This window comes from Dipodomys merriami, unplaced genomic scaffold (assembly GCF_024711535.1).
Source record: "Dipodomys merriami isolate MVZ:Mamm:240054 unplaced genomic scaffold, mDipMer1.0.p SCAF_15, whole genome shotgun sequence".
Lineage (NCBI taxonomy): Eukaryota > Metazoa > Chordata > Mammalia > Rodentia > Heteromyidae > Dipodomys > Dipodomys merriami.
In genome coordinates this window covers 18,217,618-18,226,487 of record NW_027202826.1, presented here as the reverse complement: position 1 = coordinate 18,226,487, position 8,870 = coordinate 18,217,618, and the positions used below count along the sequence as shown (strand labels likewise).

At 43.2% G+C, this 8,870-nt stretch overlaps 1 pseudogene; it reads left to right on the top strand.

Moving 5' to 3' along the window:
• Nucleotides 1-289: 289 nt before the first annotated feature.
• LOC138826925 (alcohol dehydrogenase class-3-like) lies at nt 290-8,670 on the top strand (annotated as a pseudogene).
• The last annotated feature ends 200 nt before the right edge of the window (nt 8,671-8,870 follow it).

Genomic DNA, 8,870 nt, shown 5'->3' with positions numbered 1-8,870 from the left:
ACTCGCGGTTCCTAGGCTGAACCTACATGGGGAGATTTCCAACCAGGGTGACTTGCAATGAGCCTATCGAATGACCCACGAAGGCGTCGCCCGGTGCCCCGCCAGGCTGGAAGCCACCTCAGACAAGCACAACTCTAGTGTACTTCCGTTTTTCACCCCGCACTTCCGGTCCTCCCCCCCCCCGTCTCCCACGCTGCCAAGCCCCGCCTCCGCGCATGCTCCGCGGGAGGCAGCACCGCCCAGGCCCGCCTCCACGCTTGCCCCGCCCACATCCCCAGGCCCAGGCTGTCCATCCGGGACTTCTGCGCAGATTCGACATGGCGAACCAGGTATCCCGGGGCGCGCGATGGGTCCCGAGGCGGGAAGGGGGGGCACAGGTGGCTGCGGGTCCCCAGCCCGGGAGCGCGCGGGCTTGGATAACAGGATCCCCGGCCAGCACGGGAAGGAGAGGAAGGGAGGCTTTGGGACCCGGGCTTGCAACGCGGCTTCCTCTGCTCTCTGCAGCAGCGTCGGGAGACCGGGGCGCGGGTCGGGCGGGAGGAGCGGGGCCGGGAGCCCGGGGTCGGCAGGCGCGGGCCTCGAACCTTCGGTCCTTCTGGGACCGGCTTGTTCGGCCCGATCCTCCGTGGATGGCGTCCGCGGTGGGCCGTGCCGTCGGCGTCCGCCCGCTCGTCGCTGTGCTGCTTTGGGGAGGACGCCGGGCCCCCTGGACGGCGGGGCCGCGGCCCCGGAGAGCCGCCTCCTCCTGAAAGCCTTCCACAGCGGCTCTGCGGGCTCTCGGCCCATCAGAGCAAAGGTCGGAGGTCGGCCTTCCCAAGTCGGATGTGCTTGTGGTCAACACCCGATGCCCAGTGGGCAGCCGACGTGGTTCTGCGCCCTGGGTCTGTTGGCACACTTCGGTCCCCGGGCCCTGGAAAACATATTACACAAGCAAGACAGGCCATCAGCCTCCTGTTGCTGATCACATTGCACACTTGGGATATTTTCTAGAAGGGTCTGAAATGTTGAAGTTTAAAAGAAATGAGACATTGTGACAGATCTTTCAGTTTTCAACATGCAGCTTTTGCTGCTTTAATTTTAAAGGCAATATTTGTAGTTACATTATTTATGTAGGCTGCTTTTTGTATCTATGTAAGTTCACCTCTCTTTTTCCACCACACTTTGTTGTACTACTTACTTATGTAAAACTTCATTCTAGCTGCACTAGATACCTCACTTTGGGAAATCAGCATATGTAGGTGTTTTATCACCTTCTGTGGCAAACTCCTCTTCAACCTTCCACTCCAGTTTAAAAGTGGAGCTTTCCCAAAAGTGCCACCCAATGTTTCTGTTCTTCCTTCCACTCATAATTATTGACTTTCAAGTTTCCTATAAATCGGGGGATTTGTGACCTTGATTCTGCCAACACATTTCAGAAGCATGTGAATAGACCCAAACCTAACTTTCCCAGTGCTTGATGATGGTAGTGATTCTCACTAACCACTAGCTACTCTGTGCTGTAGATAAGTAAGCTGCATATGTAGTTTTAATTTTTTCAGTAACAAAATACATAAGAACAAGTGAAATTAATGTTAATAGCTTGTTGGGTTCTTTTTGCCCAGACTGGCCACAAACCACAATCCCTCTCATCCCTACCTCTAGAGTAGATGGGATTGATTATAGGTGAACACCACCATGCCCACCTCATCTGCTCTTCTTTATGCATTATAGTCATTGAATAGTTGATGAATACAGATTTTAGCTGAGAGAGGCTTTTATAGAGTGAAGAGGTAGCCATCTCAAGTACACTTTTTTAAAGCATATTATTCATGTGAAATCTTAAAACAATTCTGCATATCCCTTAGAAGGACATGTCTCTCTGTGAAACGATGATACACTTTCAAAGGTTAGCATTCACCAGTACCCAAATTGTCCACTAAGTTTTTTTGTTTTTTGTTTTTTTTTTGCCAGTCGTGAGGCCTGAACTCTGGGCCTGGGCACTGTTCCTCAGCTTTTCAGCTCAAGGCTAGTGCTCTACCACTGGAGCCACAGCGCCAGTCCAGCTTTTTTCTGCTTATGTGGTGCTGAGGAATCAAACCCAAGGCCTCATGCGTGCAAGGCAAGCACTCTACCACTGAGCCACCTTCCCAGCCCCCCACTAAGTATTTTATTAGTAAACAATTTACTTTCTTTTTCTCCTCACCCTGCTGTAGGTTATCAAGTGCAAGGCTGCAGTTGCCTGGGAGCCTGGAAAGCCTCTCTCCATAGAGGAGATAGAGGTAGCTCCACCAAAGGCTCATGAAGTACGAATTAAGGTAATGATGCACCTGAGACACTGGGAAAGGACTCATAATGAGGTCTCTGCAGAGATGAGTAAGTCTGAGGCCTACAAAGATTAGGTCTCAAAGGACAGAGTCAGGGAGAAGGTATGGAAAGTCTCTCCAGCCCTAGAATCACAGCATCCTGTTCTTAACCCTGCTCATCTTTGCAGGATTCCCCTCCAGCATTTTAGCTGTGGAATGGACCTAAGCAACCATCCCCAAGGATTACTGAGTTAGTGCAATATGTGTAACTTCAGTCTTTTGGGTTTAAGGTAGTTTTATAAGCTCCTCCTTTTCTGCTATATATATAATTTCAAAGGTACTATGTTGTATTAGAAATAGAATAAGAAATGATTTTCAGTTTTGTTAGAAGCACCCCAGGAAAATCTGGAAGGAGGCTCCAGATGAACTACAGCAATAAGCAAATGAAGTCCCTTGATTGTGGAGCTTTTTGATGGATGATTCATGGCAGCAGGGCCAGGCATTCAGTGGATTTGTGTTCCCTGTACTGCTCAGCCTCACAAGAGAAAGGAAGTTACCTCTGAATAGAGGTCTCTTGAACAAGGCAGCCAGCTCTAGCCTTGACATTTATAAACTTGCTCCTTTCAGCATTCTCTTCTCTACTTGTTTTTAGACATAAAGTTAATGCTTGAAAGTAGTGGGTGTTTCCTTAATATCCTATGAAAAGGTTACATTTGAGAAAAAGAGTCACAGCTCTCTTTAAGTTGGCAAATTAAGCAGGTTGTGAGTTTTGCCACCAATGAAGACAGTGTCTGTCCTGGGAAGTAAGGTGAGCTGTTTGCAACAGGATGGGTTCGGTTCTCATTCCTGGGAAACAGCTAATGGGTGGCAAAGAATGTTACACTTCACAGACACATGCAGGCCAGAAGCAGAGCAGTGCAAGAGCTCTGAGAGTTCTGTGCTTTAGTAGCTCAGAAAGATAAGATTCTTGAGAGCCAAAAAAAAAGATTCTTGAGAGCCAGAGAGAGAGGAGTTAAAGGCTTATGTACTACTTATCTTTGGTGGCAGAAAAGAACTGCTGTGACTGAAAGCTCTTAGTTTGGACCCATACTCCAGGAGACACCTGGCATATTTCAGAATTAGCTAATTTTTTTAAAGAAATCCTATTTCCCTACAGGAAACCAGCAATGAGAAAGCCATGATGTTCCTTTTCACACCCGAAAATACAGTGCCCATAATACCATCTCTTACTTTAACCTGCCTACAGAACAAACAAAGAGAATAGTGGGGCATTTTTCATTTCATAGAAATGTACCACCAAACCAGGTGCCGGTGGCTCACGCCTGTAATCCTAGCTACTCAGGAGGCTGAGATCTGAGGATCTCGGTTCAAAGCCAGCCTGGGCAAGAGAGACCGTGAGACTCCTATCTCCAATAAACCACTAGAAAACCGGAAGTGGCACTGTAGCTCAGGTGGTAGAGCGCTCGCCTTGAGCTGAAGAGCTGAGGGACAGCGCCCAGGCCCAGAGTTCCGGCCCCACGACCAGACCCAAAAAAAAAGAAATGCACCACCAGCAAATGCTACCAGGACTCATTGTGAGGACTCCTTGGGTTGCAAACACTACTAACTTTCAGGAAGTTAAACTCTGAATGAAATGTCCCTCAAAGTTAACAGAAGTGGTAAAGTACCTTTCATTGACTTGACTACTCTCCCAGAATTGCATGATCACACACTCTGAGTGCCTTTTATTTTAATCTCCTTGTAGATCATTGCCACTGCTGTCTGCCACACTGATGCCCATACCCTGAGTGGAGCTGATTCTGAGGGATGGTTTTCCAGTGATCTTGGGACATGAAAGTGCTAGAATTGTGGAAAGTGTTGGAGAAAGAGTGACTAAGCTAAAGGCAGGTAAGCAAAGCATTTGAACCACTTACCTCATGATTTGGGTTCATTTCTATAGAGAAATTACTTTTCTGATACACTGCATAGATGATTATGTATGAATAGTTATCACCAAGGAAAATCATCAAGATTGATGTCTTCATCTTGGAAGCACGATACTGGGATTTATTCCCCTCTCATTCTGCAGGCTTGCTGTATATTTGAAATTGTTTTAAGTACACTTCCAAAGCCAATCTTGGCAATTAAAAAAATGATTTTTAGGTACAGTAGTGAATCATTTTATTTACATAAAAACCTTTGAAGTATACTTTTCTTTTTGGGGGGAGGGAGTCAGTGTTTGGTCTTGAACTCTAGGCCTGGGCACTGCCCCTCAGCTCTTCCGCTCTTCAGCAAGCACTCTACCATTTGGGCTTCAGTGCTTCTTCTGAATTTCTTGTGGTTTATTGGAGATAACAGTCTCATGGATTTTCCTGCCCAAGCTGGCTTTGAGCCAAGATCCTCAGATCTCTGCCTCCTGAATAACTAGGATTATAGGTGTGAGCCACCAGTGCTTTGAAGCATACTTTTTTTGCATGGTCAGTGTCAGAACGCTATTCTGTAAGTAGTTTCAGATCTTGATGTGAATGTGTGGAACTGCATCAGCAGACAGGAATGAATGAATGAGGCTGCTGTATTGATAGAATCACATTTCCTAATTCAGGATAATATCTGTGTGTTTGCTTTCCAGGAGATACGGTCATCCCACTTTACATCCCACAGTGTGGAGAGTACAAATTCTGTCTAAATCCTAAAACAAACCTATTACAGAAGATCAGGTTGGTGTCCTTTTATTATGCTTTTCTTTGTTTTTTAATTTTTTTTTTGAGACAGGATATTCCCACCTAACCTAGATTGTCTTGCTACTTCCCATCCTCCTACAGTCTCCCAAATGCAGCTATTTTTTTAATTAATTACTTTTACTGTTATTGTAAAGGTGATATACAGAGGGGATTACAATTACATTAGTCAGGTAATGAATGTATTTCCTTTTGTACAGTGTCTTCTGTTCCCTCACTCTCTCCCAGTCATAGCCAGCTATTCTTAAAACAAGAGGATATATTTGTAGTATTTATGTGTTCACTTTTACATGAATTACTTCATCCCATCTTTCAAGTTACCTGTCACCATCATACATTTTCCTGTTTTCCAGTATGACAATGTCAAGACTCAGAAGTTAAATTGTTCAGTGTCATAGCCATTAAGTTACAAATCAGAATTTTCTGAACCTATTCTCTTCTTACATTCTCTTTTTATAAGGAAGGGGATGTTTCGAGATTAAGTGTAATCGTTTTATGGGCCATTTTGTTGTCCATGTAATCAAAGTAATAGAGTAATAAAAGTTACCTCGAGGTTACTGGGAAGCTTAGGAGAGAGAACATAACCTTTTGATCTAGAAAAGGTAGTTTACCTTATTGTTAGGTGATACCATATTCAGGACTGCTGATTGGAGTAATTGGAGGCAGTTTTTTGTGGGGTTTTTTTTTGTGGATTTTCTCTTTGTCTATGTATTCACACATAACAACAAAGAATTTATTTGAGTGTACAAGTTACAGAGTTTTATTTTGTTTAAATGATTACTGGGATAGGGTGGAGTGCTTACCTAGCATGCATGAGGCCCTGGGTTCAATTCTTCAGTACCACATAAACAAAAAACAATTATAAAATGATTACAGGGTGCACTAGCTCATGTTTGTAATCTTAACTCCTAGGGAAGCATAGATCAGGAGGATTATGGTTAAAGGCCAGCCTGAGCAAAACATTAGCAAGACCTCATCTCATTTTGTAAGCCAGCTGTCCTGTAATCCTAGCTTCTCAGGAGGCTGAGATCTGAGGATCGCAGTTCAAAGCCAGCCTGGGCAGGAAAGTCCGTGAGATGTTTATCTCCACTAAACCACCCAGAAAACCAGAAGTGGCCCTGTGGCTCAAGTGGTAGAGTGCTTGCTTTGAGCTGAAGAGCTAAGAGATAGCACCCAGGTGCAGAGATCAAGCCCCATGACCAACAAAAAAAAAGAAAGAACTGAGGATACCTGTCCCACTTAAGAATCTGCTATGGAAATCAGATTTTTTTTAGACTACTTGGAAACAAATGATATAAATATAGCTTTCATTGTTATCTGTTCAAGTTCTGGTATAGATGAGTAGGCATTTGAATTATAGAATTATAATTTAATTATCAGCTAGAAAAGAGTAACACAGATTAAATTATCTGCGTTCCATCAGAAAGAAACACAAGTGTTGATACTGGAAGAATATAATGATTGTCTTCATGCAGCCATTTTTGTGTGTGTGTGTGTGTGTGTGTGTGTGTGTGTGTGTGTGTGTGTGTGTGTGTGTGTTACTGGGCTTTGTGTGTGTGTGTGTATGTGGTACTGGGCTTCACTCAGGGCCTCTTCCCCTTACTGTGTGTGTGTGTGTGTGTGTGTGTGTGTGTGTGTGTGTGTGTGTGTGTGTGTGTGTGTGTGTGTGTGTGTGTGTGTGTGTGTGTGTGTGTGTGTGTGTGTGTGTGTGTGTGTGTGTGTGTGTGGTACTGGGCTTCACTCAGGGCCTCTTCCCCTTACTTTTTGCTCAAGGCTTATGCTCTTCCACTTGAGCCATACCTCCCTTTTTTCAGCAAACCAGTGAGTGGGAGTCTGAGCAGATGTGGCACAGGGAAGAGGGCCCTGTCACTACTCAGGGAACTTTCTCCCCTTATTGTATCTGCTTCTCATTGCTGAAATCAGATCCCACAGTTACTAGTTTCCTGCTGTATTTTATCCCAGAGACTTTTTCTGGTATCTAGAAGGGAAGGGGCAAAAATGAAAATGGAGAAAAGACATGCATGAAAATTTTACCATGTAATCCCTTCTCCCCATATAACTGATATAAGTCGATAGAAATGATTTTAATTGAAGAGTGGGAAAAAAAGAGACAAAATATGGGGGGTAGATAATTCTCTCTTATAATCATGTTGTAATTATTCTACAGTCTGCATCTGTACCAGCAAATGGCTGCTTCAATATTGAGGGCTTTTGTGTTTCAGCTTCCGCTGCGTCCTCGTGTTCTGATCCCAGCTGCTGAGGGTGGAGCACAAGCCTCCTGAGCTCCCCTGAGCTTCTTCACCTCCCAGATGACTCCACTGCTATCAGTGAGGTCAACATTGGAAGGAGGATACTGTGGAATCTCCAGAAGGAAAACTATTATAAAACTAACTCTTTGGGGCACAATATTTACTGATGAAATGAGTTTTGTATCGATGCTAATAATCACACTTTAAATTTGTTTTATTTTAGGCTTCAACTTGTATTTATCTTAACCATTTGTATTGTGTGAAATGCTTCCCTTCCATCTTGCTTCAGAAGTACTCTTACCAGTATTCTGAGGGGGAAGATGGGGAAGATGGGTGAGAAGAGGGATGACTAAGTCTGAGCCTGACATGCATTGAGTTAAAGTCTCCTAGTTGGTGTTGTAGAGTTTTTGATTATTAATCCTGCTTCAAAAAGAACTATTGGACAGTCACTTTTACAATTCTTCTACAAATAGAACTGCATCTTAACATGCTAGATAGATTTACAAACTTGGAGCTGAGCTTGGACTTGAGCCATTCCCTTTCTCTGTCCAATCTATTTCAGTTTAAATAGATGAAGAATTTGGGGTAGAGGGTTAGAGGTTTGCATAATTATTAAACAAATCTGGTAAGAGATGTATTCTGGTGGATCATTCTCCCAGATAGGAGCTCATGTCTATGCCTGGAAAATGTCCTGAAGCATTTATTTTGCTTCTTCCCATGGCATGCCATGTTTACATTATGAAGTCATACCTGGGAGCAAAAAGAATAAAGATAAACAGAATCTCAAACAAATGCAGAATCTCTTAAATATCCATGTAGTAGTGCCAGAATGAGAACAAAGAGAAAAGGGAGTAGAAAATGCTTAAAGAAGAAATAGATATAAATGGCCAAATTGTTTATCTTTATAAACATGAATCTACACATCCTGGAAACCAAACAAATTCAAGGAGAGGATAAACAAAAAGAGCTCTACAAATATGCCACAGTTAAAAAAGCCTAAGGGAAAAAAATTTTAAGCAGCAAGACAAATGTGATTCCTCAATTATGCGACAGTTTCTATAAGCTTAACTGGCTTCACATCAGAAACAATGGAGACAGTGCATAACAGATAGTGGCACAATATATTCAAAGAATTCAAAGGAAAACAGTGCCAATTAGAATACCATAATCAGTTTAACCATCTCCCACAGATGAAGTAAAAGACACTTCAACATTTTAAAAAATGACTGGGATGAGCAGAAAAGGTCAAAAGTTACGTACATATGAATAAGATGATGCTAAGTGAAATGAACCCCAAGATAGGGACATAAGAGGTTTTATCTTCATTGCTGTTGTTTTTAATGTACTTGTAATGTGCTATGTGATTTTTTTTGTTTCTTTTGTATGTTCTTCCCCCATAGTATAACCCCTGTTTTCACAGTATTTGATTCTGGTGTCCTGCATCTTGTATATACATTTTTCTAATTTGGGGAGGGGAAGAGATATAAGAAAATGCTAAAATAAGGATACAGGTTGACACATTGTAACAATTAGATGAACAAGACACTATGTTGAAAATGAACTTTATAACTTGGCCAGGTTGGGGAAGGGAGGAGTTGGGGGGGAAGTGTGGGGAGGGGGGA